We start from the raw sequence: 20,284 nt of genomic DNA, 5'->3' as shown, positions 1-20,284 counted from the left end.
GTATGAAAAAGGAACTAATGAACTCCATGAAACCACCCAGCTGATTTGGAGACTGAATATATCAGCTGTATCACGTCATAATTTAAATCAAGGCATTTTCTACTGATCGAGCTGTAAAGGCTGTTCTAATTCTCAGCAGCAGTGGTGTAATTATTTGCTAATCCACTGTAGATTGTTCCATCTGGGTTTTGTTGTTCATTCAGCACTGCCTCGGTGAACATTCTGCTTGGACAGCTGGAAGCAGCTTTGACAGAACTGAGTGATTTGCTCAGCCGATACAGAATGCAGTCTGGGTTCTGGAATCACATACGGGTCAGACAGGGCTAGAGCAGTCAGTTTCCTTCCCTAAACCATTTGTATTTTTACAACAATCCCTCATTTCATGGTCACTTTTACCGATACCAGCTTTTTATTTCCACATTTTTAAAATTTATAAACTGCCCCAAGTGCAATTGGACCTCATGTTCTCGAGATTAATCCAGTAAAGAATAGTGAAATTACCTGCATATCTGCAATACTAATTTCAAGTAATCATTTACAAAATGAAACATACTGTTAGAAAACAAATGTACTGTCTGGCTGGGAATGGAACACGGGAGCAGGAAGAGGCCATTCAGCCCTTCAGCCTGTTCCATCATTCAATTACATCATGGCTAATTGTGTACCTGAACTCCATTTCCCCACTTTGGTTCTGTAACCCTTACATTTTTGCCAGCCAACGGTACTATCAGCTGCAGTTCTCAAATTTTGCAGCCACCACAGCTTTCTGAGGAGAGAGTTGCAGATTTCCACTCCCCTTTGTGTGAAGAAACATCAGCCCTGAACAGCCTCACGCTAATTTTAGGGATATCCCTCCGCCTACCTCACCCCAACTGCACTTGTTCTGGACTCCCCCCACCAGAGGAAATAGTTTCTCTCTATCTGTCTTATCCAATCCTTTAATCATCTTAAACACCTCGATTTGATCACCCCTTAATTTTCTATATTCAAAGGAATATAAACCTATCCTGTACAACCTGTCCTCAGGATTTAACCCTTTTTCCCCCCGGTATCATTCTGGTGAATCTGCACTGCACCCCCTCCAAGGCCAGTATATCCTTTGTGAAGGGCGGTGCCCAGCACTGGACACAGTTCTCCAGGTGGGGTCTAACCAGAGAGTTATACAGGACTTCTGACTCTTTGTATTCAAGGCTCCAGTTCACCCACTCCCTTTAATCCTCCAGACAAGACCATTTCATCTGACTCTCGGCATGAGCAGGGCAATCAGCGAGCAGCAACAGTGAAGTATTTTTCACGAGAGCATGAAGTGATTCAATTGACAGAATGACGGAATGTCCAGAGAACAGCAGCTGTTAAAGGGCTGCCGATCCCACTGCCAGCCAGCTCGATGTTTTGACTGCAGTTAATCTCTGAGAATTGGAAGGCGACTGTGGAAACTGGTCAGATTTCCACCCCGTCCATGAAGATGTTGTCCTGTCCGAGCAACGGTGGTGGATGGAGGCCATTTTGGGAGCTGAGAGAATGTTCCTCACCTTCATGCACAGAGGGCTGGGTTTTAAGGAGCCCTCGATGCCAATTCCATGGCGGGGTGGGGGCCTGCAGATGGCCCTGGATAAGGTCCAGTACGGAGCTTGACGCCGGCAGGGCCCGGCCCGATATTACCAGCAGTGGCGAGGCCTCGTGGCGGCTTGCCCCCCACCCCTTGCTGCTTGACTACGGGAACATAATTTGAATATTTAACTCAATTAAAATAATTAATATAAATAAACTTATGTCGCCTCCCAATAACCTGCTGCCGTCTTCGGCCCGGTGGCCGGCACTCCCGCGCCTTCGGATCCCCGTCTGGGGAAATGAGGCACCACACGGGTGGGGAGGGGGAGGACGTAAGTTTCTCACTGGTGGGGAGTGGGGGGGAATGGGGTCAAAATAATGTCATGGGATTAAGGGATGGTGGGAAGAGTTGTACATTAAACTTTGTGCAGTTGTGGGGGGGGGAAAGGTCAGATGGTAAAGGTAAGTGTTTTGGGGGGAGAAAGGGCAAATAATTAATTTAATTGTTATTGGGGGTTGGGGAGGGGGCAAAATAGATGCAGTTACTTAATTTCATTAAATGTTTCTTTAAATATTTAAATATGCCGGTCGGGTTAACAATCCTTGAAAAATGGCATCAATGCCTGTGCACAGACAGCTGATATCCATTGCTGGGGACAGACAGCCCACCCCCTCCATGTGATGGGGCAGTGGGGGGGGGGGGGTTAGGACTGCCTAGGTTACTTAAATGAGCCGCCATGTTCGCAATCGTGCTGACTCTTGGCTGCAGCCCACACGAGAAGGCTGCCATTTTTCCCAGTAGGCTCATAAAATTCAAGAAAGACTGTGGGCCTGGAGCAGTAGGAGCAGTAATCAGTGAACAGGAGAGACAGGGCCCCGGAGAAACGGAGCACGGAGCGGACTGACTGTAATAAACAGAGTGGGAGACAGGGCCCCGGAGACACGGAGCATGGAGCGGAGTGACTGTAATAAACAGAGTGGGAGACAGGGCCCCGGACACACGGAGCATGGAGCGGACTGACTGTAATAAACAGAGTGGGAGACAGGGCCCCGGGCACACGGAGCATGGAGCTGAGTCACAGTAATAAACAGAGTGGGAGACAGGGCCCCGGACACACGGAGCATGGAGTGGACTGACTGTAATAAATAGAGTGGGAGACAGGGCCCCGGACACACGGAGCACGGAGCGGAGTGACAGTAATAAACAGAGTGGGAGACAGGGCCCCGGACACACGGAGCATGGAGCGGACTGACTGTAATAAACAGAGTGGGAGACAGGGCCCCGGACACACGGAGCACGGAGCGGAGTGACAGTAATAAACAGAGTGGGAGACAGGGCCCCGGCCACACGGAGCATGGAGCGGACTGACTGTAATAAACAGAGTGGGAGACAGGGCCCCGGACACATGGAGCACGGAGCGGAGTGAAAGTAATAAACAGAGTGGGAGACAGGACCCAGGACACACGGAGCACGGAGTGGAGTGACTGTAATAAACAGAGTGGGAGACAGGGCCCCGGACACACGGAGCACGGAGCGGACTGACTGTAATAAATAGAGTGGGAGACAGGACCCCGGACACACGGAGCAAGGAGCGGACTGAGTAATAAATAGAGTGGGAGACAGGAACCCGGACACACGGAGCACGGAGTGGAGTGACAGTAATAAACAGAGTGGGAGACAGGGCCCCGGACACACGGAGCACGGAGCGGAGTGACAGTAATAAACAGAGTGGGAGACAGGGCCCCGGACACACGGAGCATGGAGCGGACTGACTGTAATAAACAGAGTGGGAGACAGGGCCCCGGACACATGGAGCACGGAGCGGAGTGAAAGTAATAAACAGAGTGGGAGACAGGGCCCCGGACACACGGAGCACGGAGCGGAGTGAAAGTAATAAACAGAGTGGGAGACAGGGCCCCGGACACACGGAGCACGGAGCGGAGTGACTGTAATAAACAGAGTGGGAGACAGGGCCCCGGACATACGGAGCACGGAGCGGACTGAGTAATAAACAGAGTGGAAGACAGGACCCCGGACACACGGAGCACGGAGTGGAGTGACAGTAATAAACAGAGTGGAAGACAGGACCCCGGACACACGGAGCACGGAGCGGACTGAGTAATAAATAGAGTGGAAGACAGGACCCCGGACACGGAGCACGGAGCTGAGTGACAGTAATAAACAGATTGGGAGACAGGGCCCCGGATACACGGAGCACGGAGCGGAGTGACTGTAATAAACAGAGTGGGAGACAGGGCCCCGGACACACGGAGCACGGAGCTGAGTGACTGTAATAAACAGAGTGGGAGACAAGGCCCCGGACACAAGGAGCACGGAGCGGAGTGACTGTAATAAACAGATTGGGAGACAGGGCCCCAGACACAAGGGGCACGGAGCGGAGTGACTGTAATAAACAGAGTGGGAGACAGGGCCCCGGACACACGGAGCACGGAGCGGAGTGACAGTAATAAATAGAGTGGGAGACAGGGCCCCGGACACACAGAGCACGGAGCTGAGTGACTGTAATAAACAGAGTGGGAGACAGGGCCCCGGACACACGGAGCACGGAGCGGAGTGACTGTAATAAACAGAGTGGGAGACAGGGCCCCGGACACACGGAGCACGGAGCGGAGTGACTGTAATAAACAGAGTGGGAGACAGGGCCCCGGACAAACGGAGCACGGAGCGGACTGACTGTAATAAACAGAGTGGGAGACAGGGCCCCGGGCACACGGAGCACGGAGCTGAGTGACTGTAATAAACAGAGTGGGAGACAGGGCCCCGGGCACACGGAGCACGGAGCTGAGTGACTGTAATAAACAGAGTGGGAGACAGGGCCCCAGACACAAGGGGCACGGAGCGGAGTGACTGTAATAAACAGATTGGGTGACAGGGCCCCAGACACAAGGGGCACGGAGCGGAGTGACTGTAATAAACAGAGTGGGAGACAGGGCCCCGGACACACGGAGCACGGAGCGGAGTGACAGTAATAAATAGAGTGGGAGACAGGGCCCCGGACACACAGAGCACGGAGCTGAGTGACTGTAATAAAGAGAGTGGGAGACAGGGCCCCGGACACACGGAGCACGGAGCGGAGTGACTGTAATAAACAGAGTGGGAGACAGGGCCCCGGACACACGGAGCACGGAGCGGAGTGACTGTAATAAACAGAGTGGGAGACAGGGCCCCGGACAAACGGAGCACGGAGCTGAGTGACTGTAATAAATAGAGTGGGAGACAGGGCCCCGGACACACGGAGCACGGAGCGGAGTGACAGTAATAAATAGAGTGGGAGACAGGACCCCGGACACACTGAGCACGGAGCGGAGTGACAGTAATAAACAGAGTGGGAGACAGGGCCCCGGAAAAACGGAGCAGGGAGCGGAGTGACTGTATTAAACAGAGTGGGAGACAGGGCCCCGGACACACGGAGCACGGAGCGGAGTGACTGTAATAAACAGAGTGGGAGACAGGGCCCCGGACACACGGAGCACGGAGCGGACTGACTGTAATAAACAGAGTGGGAGACAGGGCCCCGGGCACACGGAGCACGGAGCTGAGTGACTGTAATAAACAGAGTGGGAGACAGGGCCCCGGGCACACGGAGCACGGAGCTGAGTGACTGTAATAAACAGAGTGGGAGACAGGGCCCCGGACACACGGAGCACGGAGCGGAGTGACTGTAATAAACAGAGTGGGAGACAGGGCCCCGGACACACGGAGCACGGAGCGGAGTGACTGTAATAAACAGAGTGGGAGACAGGGCCCCGGACAAACGGAGCACGGAGCTGAGTGACTGTAATAAACAGAGTGGGAGACAGGGCCTCAGACACAAGGAGCACGGAGCGGAGTGACTGTAATAAACAGAGTGGGAGACAGGGCCCCAGACACAAGGAGCACGGAGCGGAGTGACTGTAATAAACAGAGTGGGAGAGAGGGCCCCGGACACACAGAGCACGGAGCTGAGTGACTGTAATAAATAGAGTGGCAGACAGGGCCCCGGACACACGGAGCACGGAGCGGAGTGACAGTAATAAATAGAGTGGGAGACAGGACCCCGGACACACGGAGCACAGAGCGGAGTGACAGTAATAAACAGAGTGGGAGACAGGGCCCCGGACAAACGGAGCAGGGAGCGGAGTGACTGTATTAAACAGAGTGGGAGACAGGGCCCCGGACACACGGAGCACGGAGCGGACTGACTGTAATAAATAGAGTGGGAGACAGGACCCCGGACACACGGAGCAAGGAGCGGACTGAGTAATAAATAGAGTGGGAGACAGGAACCCGGACACACGGAGCACGGAGTGGAGTGACAGTAATAAACAGAGTGGGAGACAGGGCCCCGGACACACGGAGCACGGAGCGGAGTGACAGTAATAAACAGAGTGGGAGACAGGGCCCCGGACACACGGAGCATGGAGCGGACTGACTGTAATAAACAGAGTGGGAGACAGGGCCCCGGACACATGGAGCACGGAGCGGAGTGAAAGTAATAAACAGAGTGGGAGACAGGGCCCCGGACACACGGAGCACGGAGCGGAGTGAAAGTAATAAACAGAGTGGGAGACAGGGCCCCGGACACACGGAGCACGGAGCGGAGTGACTGTAATAAACAGAGTGGGAGACAGGGCCCCGGACATACGGAGCACGGAGCGGACTGAGTAATAAACAGAGTGGAAGACAGGACCCCGGACACACGGAGCACGGAGTGGAGTGACAGTAATAAACAGAGTGGAAGACAGGACCCCGGACACACGGAGCACGGAGCGGACTGAGTAATAAATAGAGTGGAAGACAGGACCCCGGACACACGGAGCACGGAGCTGAGTGACAGTAATAAACAGATTGGGAGACAGGGCCCCGGACACACGGAGCACGGAGTGGAGTGACTGTAATAAACAGAGTGGGAGACAGGGCCCCGGACACACGGAGCACGGAGCTGAGTGACTGTAATAAACAGAGTGGGAGACAAGGCCCCGGACACAAGGAGCACGGAGCGGAGTGACTGTAATAAACAGATTGGGAGACAGGGCCCCAGACACAAGGGGCACGGAGCGGAGTGACTGTAATAAACAGAGTGGGAGACAGGGCCCCGGACACACGGAGCACGGAGCGGAGTGACAGTAATAAATAGAGTGGGAGACAGGGCCCCGGACACACAGAGCACGGAGCTGAGTGACTGTAATAAACAGAGTGGGAGACAGGGCCCCGGACACACGGAGCACGGAGCGGAGTGACTGTAATAAACAGAGTGGGAGACAGGGCCCCGGACACACGGAGCACGGAGCGGAGTGACTGTAATAAACAGAGTGGGAGACAGGGCCCCGGACAAACGGAGCACGGAGCTGAGTGACTGTAATAAATAGAGTGGGAGACAGGGCCCCGGACACACGGAGCACGGAGCGGAGTGACAGTAATAAATAGAGTGGGAGACAGGACCCCGGACACACTGAGCACGGAGCGGAGTGACAGTAATAAACAGAGTGGGAGACAGGGCCCCGGACAAATGGAGCAGGGAGCGGAGTGACTGTATTAAACAGAGTGGGAGACAGGGCCCCGGACACACGGAGCACGGAGCGGAGTGACTGTAATAAACAGAGTGGGAGACAGGGCCCCGGACACACGGAGCACGGAGCGGACTGACTGTAATAAACAGAGTGGGAGACAGGGCCCCGGGCACACGGAGCACGGAGCTGAGTGACTGTAATAAACAGAGTGGGAGACAGGGCCCCGGGCACACGGAGCACGGAGCTGAGTGACTGTAATAAACAGAGTGGGAGACAGGGCCCCAGACACAAGGGGCACGGAGCGGAGTGACTGTAATAAACAGATTGGGAGACAGGGCCCCAGACACAAGGGGCACGGAGCGGAGTGACTGTAATAAACAGAGTGGGAGACAGGGCCCCGGACACACGGAGCACGGAGTGGAGTGACAGTAATAAACAGAGTGGAAGACAGGACCCCGGACACACGGAGCACGGAGCGGACTGAGTAATAAATAGAGTGGAAGACAGGACCCCGGACACGGAGCACGGAGCTGAGTGACAGTAATAAACAGATTGGGAGACAGGGCCCCGGATACACGGAGCACGGAGCGGAGTGACTGTAATAAACAGAGTGGGAGACAGGGCCCCGGACACACGGAGCACGGAGCTGAGTGACTGTAATAAACAGAGTGGGAGACAAGGCCCCGGACACAAGGAGCACGGAGCGGAGTGACTCTAATAAACAGATTGGGAGACAGGGCCCCAGACACAAGGGGCACGGAGCGGAGTGACTGTAATAAACAGAGTGGGAGACAGGGCCCCGGACACACGGAGCACGGAGCGGAGTGACAGTAATAAATAGAGTGGGAGACAGGGCCCCGGACACACAGAGCACGGAGCTGAGTGACTGTAATAAACAGAGTGGGAGACAGGGCCCCGGTCACACGGAGCACGGAGCGGAGTGACTGTAATAAACAGAGTGGGAGACAGGGCCCCGGACACACGGAGCACGGAGCGGAGTGACTGTAATAAACAGAGTGGGAGACAGGGCCCCGGACAAACGGAGCACGGAGCTGAGTGACTGTAATAAATAGAGTGGGAGACAGGGCCCCGGACACACGGAGCACGGAGCGGAGTGACAGTAATAAATAGAGTGGGAGACAGGACCCCGGACACACTGAGCACGGAGCGGAGTGACAGTAATAAACAGAGTGGGAGACAGGGCCCCGGACAAATGGAGCAGGGAGCGGAGTGACAGTAATAAACAGAGTGGGAGACAGGGCCCCGGACACACGGAGCACGGAGCGGAGTGACTGTAATAAACAGAGTGGGAGACAGGGCCCCGGACAAATGGAGCAGGGAGCGGAGTGACAGTAATAAACAGAGTGGGAGACAGGGCCCCGGACACACGGAGCATGGAGCGGAGTGACTGTATTAAACAGAGTGGGAGACAGGGCCCCGGACACACTGAGCACGGAGCGGAGTGACAGTAATAAACAGAGTGGGAGACAGGGCCCCGGACAAATGGAGCAGGGAGCAGAGTGACAGTAATAAATAGAGTGGGAGACAGGACCCCGGACACACTGAGCACGGAGCGGAGTGACAGTAATAAACAGAGTGGGAGACAGGGCCCCGGACAAATGGAGCAGGGAGCGGAGTGACAGTAATAAACAGAGTGGGAGACAGGGCCCCGGACACACTGAGCACCGAGCGGAGTGACAGTAATAAACAGAGTGGGAGACAGGGCCCCGGAAAAACGGAGCAGGGAGCGGAGTGACTGTATTAAACAGAGTGGGAGACAGGGCCCCGGACACACGGAGCACGGAGCGGAGTGACTGTAATAAACAGAGTGGGAGACAGGGCCCCGGACACACGGAGCATGGAGCGGACTGACTGTAATAAACAGAGTGGGAGACAGGGCCCCGGGCACACGGAGCACGGAGCTGAGTGACTGTAATAAACAGAGTGGGAGACAGGGCCCCGGGCACACGGAGCACGGAGCTGAGTGACTGTAATAAACAGAGTGGGAGACAGGGCCCCGGACACACGGAGCACGGAGCGGAGTGACTGTAATAAACAGAGTGGGAGACAGGGCCCCGGACACACGGAGCACGGAGCGGAGTGACTGTAATAAACAGAGTGGGAGACAGGGCCCCGGACAAACGGAGCACGGAGCTGAGTGACTGTAATAAACAGAGTGGGAGACAGGGCCTCAGACACAAGGAGCACGGAGCGGAGTGACTGTAATAAACAGAGTGGGAGACAGGGCCCCAGACACAAGGAGCACGGAGCGGAGTGACTGTAATAAACAGAGTGGGAGACAGGGCCCCGGACACACAGAGCACGGAGCTGAGTGACTGTAATAAATAGAGTGGCAGACAGGGCCCCGGACACACGGAGCACGGAGCGGAGTGACAGTAATAAATAGAGTGGGAGACAGGACCCCGGACACACGGAGCACAGAGCGGAGTGACAGTAATAAACAGAGTGGGAGACAGGGCCCCGGACAAACGGAGCAGGGAGCGGAGTGACTGTATTAAACAGAGTGGGAGACAGGGCCCCGGACACACGGAGCACGGAGCGGACTGACTGTAATAAATAGAGTGGGAGACAGGACCCCGATCACACGGAGCAAGGAGCGGACTGAGTAATAAATAGAGTGGGAGACAGGAACCCGGACACACGGAGCACGGAGTGGAGTGACAGTAATAAACAGAGTGGGAGACAGGGCCCCGGACACACGGAGCACGGAGCGGAGTGACAGTAATAAACAGAGTGGGAGACAAGGCCCCGGACACACGGAGCACGGAGCGGAGTGAAAGTAATAAACAGAGTGGGAGACAGGGCCCCGGACACACGGAGCATGGAGCGGACTGACTGTAATAAACAGAGTGGGAGACAGGGCCCCGGACACATGGAGCACGGAGCGGAGTGAAAGTAATAAACAGAGTGGGAGACAGGGCCCCGGACACACGGAGCACGGAGCGGAGTGAAAGTAATAAACAGAGTGGGAGACAGGGCCCCGGACACACGGAGCACGGAGCGGACTGAGTAATAAACAGAGTGGAAGACAGGACCCCGGACACACGGAGCACGGAGTGGAGTGACAGTAATAAACAGAGTGGAAGACAGGACCCCGGACACACGGAGCACGGAGCGGACTGAGTAATAAATAGAGTGGAAGACAGGACCCCGGACACACGGAGCACGGAGCTGAGTGACAGTAATAAACAGATTGGGAGACAGGGCCCCGGACACACGGAGCACGGAGCGGAGTGACTGTAATAAACAGAGTGGGAGACAGGGCCCCGGACACACGGAGCACGGAGCTGAGTGACTGTAATAAACAGAGTGGGAGACAAGGCCCCGGACACAAGGAGCACGGAGCGGAGTGACTGTAATAAACAGATTGGGAGACAGGGCCCCAGACACAAGGGGCACGGAGCGGAGTGACTGTAATAAACAGAGTGGGAGACAGGGCCCCGGACACACGGAGCACGGAGCGGAGTGACAGTAATAAATAGAGTGGGAGACAGGGCCCCGGACACACAGAGCACGGAGCTGAGTGACTGTAATAAACAGAGTGGGAGACAGGGCCCCGGACACACGGAGCACGGAGCGGAGTGACTGTAATAAACAGAGTGGGAGACAGGGCCCCGGACACACGGAGCACGGAGCGGAGTGACTGTAATAAACAGAGTGGGAGACAGGGCCCCGGACAAACGGAGCACGGAGCTGAGTGACTGTAATAAATAGAGTGGGAGACAGGGCCCCGGACACACGGAGCACGGAGCGGAGTGACAGTAATAAATAGAGTGGGAGACAGGACCCCGGACACACTGAGCACGGAGCGGAGTGACAGTAATAAACAGAGTGCGAGACAGGGCCCCGGACAAATGGAGCAGGGAGCGGAGTGACTGTATTAAACAGAGTGGGAGACAGGGCCCCGGACACACGGAGCACGGAGCGGAGTGACTGTAATAAACAGAGTGGGAGACAGGGCCCCGGACACACGGAGCACGGAGCGGACTGACTGTAATAAACAGAGTGGGAGACAGGGCCCCGGGCACACGGAGCACGGAGCTGAGTGACTGTAATAAACAGAGTGGGAGACAGGGCCCCGGGCACACGGAGCACGGAGCTGAGTGACTGTAATAAACAGAGTGGGAGACAGGGCCCCAGACACAAGGGGCACGGAGCGGAGTGACTGTAATAAACAGATTGGGAGACAGGGCCCCAGACACAAGGGGCACGGAGCGGAGTGACTGTAATAAACAGAGTGGGAGACAGGGCCCCGGACACACGGAGCACGGAGCGGAGTGACAGTAATAAATAGAGTGGGAGACAGGGCCCCGGACACACAGAGCACGGAGCTGAGTGACTGTAATAAACAGAGTGGGAGACAGGGCCCCGGACACACGGAGCACGGAGCGGAGTGACTGTAATAAACAGAGTGGGAGACAGGGCCCCGGACACACGGAGCACGGAGCGGAGTGACTGTAATAAACAGAGTGGGAGACAGGGCCCCGGACAAACGGAGCACGGAGCTGAGTGACTGTAATAAATAGAGTGGGAGACAGGGCCCCGGACACACGGAGCACGGAGCGGAGTGACAGTAATAAATAGAGTGTGAGACAGGACCCCGGACACACTGAGCACGGAGCGGAGTGACAGTAATAAACAGAGTGGGAGACAGGGCCCCGGAAAAACGGAGCAGGGAGCGGAGTGACTGTATTAAACAGAGTGGGAGACAGGGACCCGGACACACGGAGCACGGAGCGGAGTGACTGTAATAAACAGAGTGGGAGACAGGGCCCCGGACACACGGAGCACGGAGCGGACTGACTGTAATAAACAGAGTGGGAGACAGGGCCCCGGGCACACGGAGCACGGAGCTGAGTGACTGTAATAAACAGAGTGGGAGACAGGGCCCCGGGCACACGGAGCACGGAGCTGAGTGACTGTAATAAACAGAGTGGGAGACAGGGCCCCGGACACACGGAGCACGGAGCGGAGTGACTGTAATAAACAGAGTGGGAGACAGGGCCCCGGACACACGGAGCACGGAGCGGAGTGACTGTAATAAACAGAGTGGGAGACAGGGCCCCGGACAAACGGAGCACGGAGCTGAGTGACTGTAATAAACAGAGTGGGAGACAGGGCCTCAGACACAAGGAGCACGGAGCGGAGTGACTGTAATAAACAGAGTGGGAGACAGGGCCCCAGACACAAGGAGCACGGAGCGGAGTGACTGTAATAAACAGAGTGGGAGACAGGGCCCCGGACACACAGAGCACGGAGCTGAGTGACTGTAATAAATAGAGTGGCAGACAGGGCCCCGGACACACGGAGCACGGAGCGGAGTGACAGTAATAAATAGAGTGGGAGACAGGACCCCGGACACACGGAGCACAGAGCGGAGTGACAGTAATAAACAGAGTGGGAGACAGGGCCCCGGACAAACGGAGCAGGGAGCGGAGTGACTGTATTAAACAGAGTGGGAGACAGGGCCCCGGACACACGGAGCACGGAGCGGAGTGACTGTAATAAACAGAGTGGGAGACAGGGCCCCGGACAAACGGAGCACGGAGCTGAGTGACTGTAATAAATAGAGTGGGAGACAGGGCCCCGGACGCACGGAGCGGAGTGACAGTAATAAATAGAGTGGGAGACAGGGCCCCGGACACAAGGAGCACGGAGCGGAGTGACTGTAATAAACAGAGTGGGAGACAGGGCCCCGGACACACGGAGCACGGAGCGGACTGACTGTAATAAACAGAGTGGGAGACAGGGTCCCGGACACACAGAGCACGGAGCTGAGTGACTGTAATAAACAGAGTGGGAGACAGGGCCCCGGACACACAGAGCACGGAGCTGAGTGACTGTAATAAACAGAGTGGGAGACAGGGCCCCGGACACACGGAGCACGGAGCGGACTGAGTAATAAATAGAGTGGGAGACAGGAACCCGGACACACGGAGCACGGAGTGGAGTGACAGTAATAAACAGAGTGGGAGACAGGGCCCCGGACACACGGAGCACGGAGCGGAGTGACTGTAATAAACAGAGTGGGAGACAGGGCCCCGGACACACGGAGCACGGAGCTGAGTGACTGTAATAAACAGAGTGGGAGACAAGGCCCCGGACACAAGGAGCACGGAGCGGAGTGACTGTAATAAACAGATTGGGAGACAGGGCCCCAGACACAAGGGGCACGGAGCGGAGTGACTGTAATAAACAGAGTGGGAGACAGGGCCCCGGACACACGGAGCACGGAGCGGAGTGACAGTAATAAATAGAGTGGGAGACAGGGCCCCGGACACACAGAGCACGGAGCTGAGTGACTGTAATAAACAGAGTGGGAGACAGGGCCCCGGACACACGGAGCACGGAGCGGAGTGACTGTAATAAACAGAGTGGGAGACAGGGCCCCGGACACACGGAGCACGGAGCGGAGTGACTGTAATAAACAGAGTGGGAGACAGGGCCCCGGACAAACGGAGCACGGAGCTGAGTGACTGTAATAAATAGAGTGGGAGACAGGGCCCCGGACACACGGAGCACGGAGCGGAGTGACAGTAATAAATAGAGTGGGAGACAGGACCCCGGACACACTGAGCACGGAGCGGAGTGACAGTAATAAACAGAGTGGGAGACAGGGCCCCGGACAAATGGAGCAGGGAGCGGAGTGACTGTATTAAACAGAGTGGGAGACAGGGCCCCGGACGCACGGAGCGGAGTGACTGTAATAAACAGAGTGGGAGACAGGGCCCCGGACACACGGAGCACGGAGCGGACTGACTGTAATAAACAGAGTGGGAGACAGGGCCCCGGACAAACGGAGCACGGAGCTGAGTGACTGTAATAAATAGAGTGGGAGACAGGGCCCCGGACACACGGAGCACGGAGCGGAGTGACAGTAATAAATAGAGTGGGAGACAGGACCCCGGACACACTGAGCACGGAGCGGAGTGACAGTAATAAACAGAGTGGGAGACAGGGCCCCGGACAAATGGAGCAGGGAGCGGAGTGACTGTATTAAACAGAGTGGGAGACAGGGCCCCAGACACAAGGGGCACGGAGCGGAGTGACTGTAATAAACAGATTGGGAGACAGGGCCCCAGACACAAGGGGCACGGAGCGGAGTGACTGTAATAAACAGAGTGGGAGACAGGGCCCCGGACACACGGAGCACGGAGCGGAGTGACAGTAATAAATAGAGTGGGAGACAGGGCCCCGGACACACAGAGCACGGAGCTGAGTGACTGTAATAAACAGAGTGGGAGACAGGGCCCCGGACACACGGAGCACGGAGCGGAGTGACTGTAATAAACAGAGTGGGAGACAGGGCCCCGGACACACGGAGCACGGAGCGGAGTGACTGTAATAAACAGAGTGGGAGACAGGGCCCCGGACAAACGGAGCACGGAGCTGAGTGACTGTAATAAATAGAGTGGGAGACAGGGCCCCGGACACACGGAGCACGGAGCGGAGTGACAGTAATAAATAGAGTGGGAGACAGGACCCCGGACACACTGAGCACGGAGCGGAGTGACAGTAATAAACAGAGTGGGAGACAGGGCCCCGGAAAAACGGAGCAGGGAGCGGAGTGACTGTATTAAACAGAGTGGGAGACAGGGACCCGGACACACGGAGCACGGAGCGGAGTGACTGTAATAAACAGAGTGGGAGACAGGGCCCCGGACACACGGAGCACGGAGCGGACTGACTGTAATAAACAGAGTGGGAGACAGGGCCCCGGGCACACGGAGCACGGAGCTGAGTGACTGTAATAAACAGAGTGGGAGACAGGGCCCCGGGCACACGGAGCACGGAGCTGAGTGACTGTAATAAACAGAGTGGGAGACAGGGCCCCGGACACACGGAGCACGGAGCGGAGTGACTGTAATAAACAGAGTGGGAGACAGGGCCCCGGACACACGGAGCACGGAGCGGAGTGACTGTAATAAACAGAGTGGGAGACAGGGCCCCGGACAAACGGAGCACGGAGCTGAGTGACTGTAATAAACAGAGTGGGAGACAGGGCCTCAGACACAAGGAGCACGGAGCGGAGTGACTGTAATAAACAGAGTGGGAGACAGGGCCCCAGACACAAGGAGCACGGAGCGGAGTGACTGTAATAAACAGAGTGGGAGACAGGGCCCCGGACACACAGAGCACGGAGCTGAGTGACTGTAATAAATAGAGTGGCAGACAGGGCCCCGGACACACGGAGCACGGAGCGGAGTGACAGTAATAAATAGAGTGGGAGACAGGACCCCGGACACACGGAGCACAGAGCGGAGTGACAGTAATAAACAGAGTGGGAGACAGGGCCCCGGACAAACGGAGCAGGGAGCGGAGTGACTGTATTAAACAGAGTGGGAGACAGGGCCCCGGACACACGGAGCACGGAGCGGAGTGACTGTAATAAACAGAGTGGGAGACAGGGCCCCGGACAAACGGAGCACGGAGCTGAGTGACTGTAATAAATAGAGTGGGAGACAGGGCCCCGGACGCACGGAGCGGAGTGACAGTAATAAATAGAGTGGGAGACAGGGCCCCGGACACAAGGAGCACGGAGCGGAGTGACTGTAATAAACAGAGTGGGAGACAGGGCCCCGGACACACGGAGCACGGAGCGGACTGACTGTAATAAACAGAGTGGGAGACAGGGTCCCGGACACACAGAGCACGGAGCTGAGTGACTGTAATAAACAGAGTGGGAGACAGGGCCCCGGACACACAGAGCACGGAGCTGAGTGACTGTAATAAACAGAGTGGGAGACAGGGCCCCGGACACACGGAGCACGGAGCGGACTGACTGTAATAAACAGAGTGGGAGACAGGGCCCCGGACACACAGAGCACGGAGCTGAGTGACTGTAATAAACAGAGTGGGAGACAGGGCCCCGGACACACAGAGCACAGAGCTGAGTGACTGTAATAAACAGAGTGGGAGACAGGGCCCCGGACAGACGGAGCAGGGAGCGGAGTGACTGTAATAAACAGAGTGGGAGACAGGGCCCCGGACACACGGAGCACAGAGCTGAGTGACTGTAATAAATGGAGAGGGAGACAGGGCCCCGGACACACGGAGCACGGAGCGGAGTGACAGTAATAAATGGAGAGGGAGACAGGACCCCGGACACACGGAGCACGGAGCGGAGTGACTGTAATAAATGGAGAGGGAGACAGGACCCCGGACACACGGAGCACGGAGCGGAGTGACTGTAATAAATAGAGTGGGAGACAGGGCCCCGGACACACGGAGCACGGAGTGGACTGACTGTAATAAATAGAGTGGGAGACAAGGCCCCGGACACACGGAGCACGGAGTGGACTGACTGTAATAAATAGAGTGGGAGACAGGGCCCCGGACACACGGAGCACGGAGTGGACTGACTGTAATAAATAGAGTGGGAGACAAGGCCCCGGAGACACGGAGCACGGAGTGGACTGACTGTAATAAATAGAGTGGGAGACAGGGCCCCGGACACACACAGCACGGAGCTGAGTGACTGTAATAAATAGAGTGGCAGACAGGGCCCCGGACACACGGAGCACGGAGCGGAGTGACAGTAATAAATAGAGTGGGAGACAGGACCCCGGACACACGGAGCACGGAGCGGAGTGACAGTAATAAACAGAGTGGGAGACAGGGCCCCGGACAAACGGAGCAGGGAGCGGAGTGACTGTATTAAACAGAGTGAGAGACTGGGCCCCGGACACACGGAGCACGGAGCGGAGTGACTGTAATAAATAGAGTGGGAGACAGGGCCCCGGACACACGGAGCACGGAGCTGAGTGACTGTAATAAATAGAGCGGGAGACAGGGCCCCGGACACACGGAGCACGGAGCGGAGTGACAGTAATAAATAGAGTGGGAGACAGGGCCCCGGACACAAGGAGCACGGAGCGGAGTGACTGTAATAAACAGAGTGGGAGACAGGGCCCCGGACACAAGGAGCACGGAGCGGAGTGACTGTAATAAACAGAGTGGGAGACAGGGCCCCGGACAAACGGAGCACGGAGCGGAGTGACTGTAATAAATAGAGTGGGAGACAGGGCCCCGGACACACGGAGCACGGAGCGGACTGACTGTAATAAACAGAGTGGGAGACAGGGTCCCGGACACACAGAGCACGGAGCTGAGTGACTGTAATAAACAGAGTGGGAGACAGGGCCCCGGACACACAGAGCACGGAGCTGAGTGACTGTAATAAACAGAGTGGGAGACAGGGCCCCGGACACACGGAGCACGGAGCGGACTGACTGTAATAAACAGAGTGGGAGACAGGGCCCCGGACACACAGAGCACGGAGCTGAGTGACTGTAATAAACAGAGTGGGAGACAGGGCCCCGGACACACAGAGCACAGAGCTGAGTGACTGTAATAAACAGAGTGGGAGACAGGGCCCCGGACAGACGGAGCAGGGAGCGGAGTGACTGTAATAAACAGAGTGGGAGACAGGGCCCCGGACACACGGAGCACAGAGCTGACTGACTGTAATAAATGGAGAGGGAGACAGGGCCCCGGACACACGGAGCACGGAGCGGAGTGACAGTAATAAATGGAGAGGGAGACAGGACCCCGGACACACGGAGCACGGAGCGGAGTGACTGTAATAAATGGAGAGGGAGACAGGACCCCGGACACACGGAGCACGGAGCGGAGTGACTGTAATAAATAGAGTGGGAGACAGGGCCCCGGACACACGGAGCACGGAGTGGACTGACTGTAATAAATAGAGTGGGAGACAAGGCCCCGGACACACGGAGCACGGAGTGGACTGACTGTAATAAATAGAGTGGGAGACAGGGCCCCGGACACACGGAGCACGGAGTGGACTGACTGTAATAAATAGAGTGGGAGACAGGGCCCCGGGCACACGGAGCATGGAGTGGACTGACTGTAATAAATAGAGTGGGAGACAGGGCCCCGGGCACACGGAGCACGGAGCGGAGTGACTGTAATAAACAGAGTGGGAGACAGGGCCCCGGACACACGGAGCACGGAGCTGAGTGACTGTAATAAATAGAGTGGGAGACAGGAACCCGGACACACGGAGCACGGAGCGGAGTGACTGTAATAAACAGAGTGGGAGACAGGGCCCCGGACACACGGAGCACGGTGTGGACTGACTGTAATAAATAGAGTGGGAGACAGGAACCCGGACACACGGAGCACGGAGCGGAGTGACTGTAATAAACAGAGTGGGAGACAGGGCCCCGGACACACGGAGCACGGAGCGGAGTAACTGTAATAAACAGAGTGGGAGACAGGGCCCCGGACACACGGAGCACGGAGTGGACTGACTGTAATAAATAGAGTGGGAGACAGGGCCCCGGACACACGGAGCACGGAGTGGACTGACTGTAATAAATAGAGTGGGAGACAAGGCCCCGGACACACGGAGCATGGAGTGGACTGACTGTAATAAATAGAGTGGGAGACAGGGCCCCGGACACACGGAGCACAGAGCAGAGTGACTGTAATAAACAGAGTGGGAGACAGGGCCCCGGACACACGGAGCACGGAGCGGAGTAACTGTAATAAACAGAGTGGGAGACAGGGCCCCGGACACACGGAGCACGGAGCTGAGTGACTGTAATAAATAGAGTGGGAGACAGGGCCCCGGACACACGGAGCATGGAGTGGACTGACTGTAATAAATAGAGTGGCAGACAGGGCCCCGGACACACGGAGCACGGAGTGGACTGACTGTAATAAATAGAGTGGGAGACAGGGCCCCGGACACACGGAGCACGGAGTGGACTGACTGTAATAAATCGAGTGGGAGACAAGGCCCCGGACACACGGAGCACGGAGTGGACTGACTGTAATAAATAGAGTGGGAGACAGGGCCCCGGACACACGGAGCACGGAGTGGACTGACTGTAATAAATAGAGTGGGAGACAAGGCCCCGGACACACGGAGCATGGAGTGGACTGACTGTAATAAATAGAGTGCGAGACAGGGCCCCGGACACACGGAGCACGGAGCGGAGTAACTGTAATAAACAGAGTGGGAGACAAGGCCCCGGACACACGGAGCACGGAGTGGACTGACTGTAATAAATAGAGTGGGAGACAAGGCCCCGGACACACGGAGCATGGAGTGGACTGACTGTAATAAATAGAGTGGGAGACAGGGCCCCGGACACACGGAGCACGGAGCGGAGTAACTGTAATAAACAGAGTGGGAGACAGGGCCCCGGACACACGGAGCACGGAGCAGAGTGACTGTAATAAACAGAGTGGGAGACAGGGCCCCGGACACACAGAGCACGGAGCTGAGTGACTGTAATAAACAGAGTGGGAGACAGGGCCCCGGACATACGGAGCATGGAGCTGAGTGACTGTAATAAATGGAGTGGGAGACAGGGCCCCGGACAAACGGAGCACGGAGCTGAGTGACTGTAATAAATAGAGTGGGAGACAGGGCCTCAGACACAAGGAGCACGGAGCGGAGTGACTGTAATAAACAGAGTGGGAGACAGGGCCCCGGACACACGGAGCACGGAGCGGACTGACTGTAATAAACAGAGTGGGAGACAGGGCCCCGGACACACAGAGCACGGAGCTGAGTGACTGTAATAAACAGAGTGGGTGACAGGGCCCCGGACATACGGAGCATGGAGCTGAGTGACTGTAATAAATGGAGTGGGAGACAGGGCCCCGGACAAACGGAGCACGGAGCTGAGTGACTGTAATAAATAGAGTGGGAGACAGGGCCCCGGACACACGGAGCACGGAGCTGAGTGACTGTAATAAATAGAGTGGGAGACAGGGCCCCGGAGACACGGAGCACGGAGCGGAGTGACTGTAATAAACAGAGTGGGAGACAGCGCCCCGGACAAACGGAGCACGGAGCTGAGTGACTGTAATAAATAGAGTGGGAGACAGGACCCCGGACACACGGAGCACGGAGCGGACTGAGTAATAAACAGAGTGGGAGACAGGGCCCCGGACACACGGAGCACGGAGCAGAGTGACAGTAATAAATAGAGTGGGAGACAGGACCCCGGACACACGGAGCAAGGAGCGGAGTGACAGTAATAAACAGAGTGGGAGACAGGGCCCAGGACAAACGGAGCAGGGAGCGGAGTGACTGTATTAAACAGAGTGGGAGACAGAGCCCCGGACACACGGAGCACGGAGCGGAGTGACTGTAATAAACAGAGTGGGAGACAGGGCCCCGGACAAACGGAGCACGGAGCTGAGTGACTGTAATAAATAG

The sequence above is a fragment of the Heterodontus francisci genome, chromosome 36 (genome assembly GCF_036365525.1).
Source record: "Heterodontus francisci isolate sHetFra1 chromosome 36, sHetFra1.hap1, whole genome shotgun sequence".
Lineage (NCBI taxonomy): Eukaryota > Metazoa > Chordata > Chondrichthyes > Heterodontiformes > Heterodontidae > Heterodontus > Heterodontus francisci.
Note: the sequence above shows the minus strand (reverse complement) of the source record.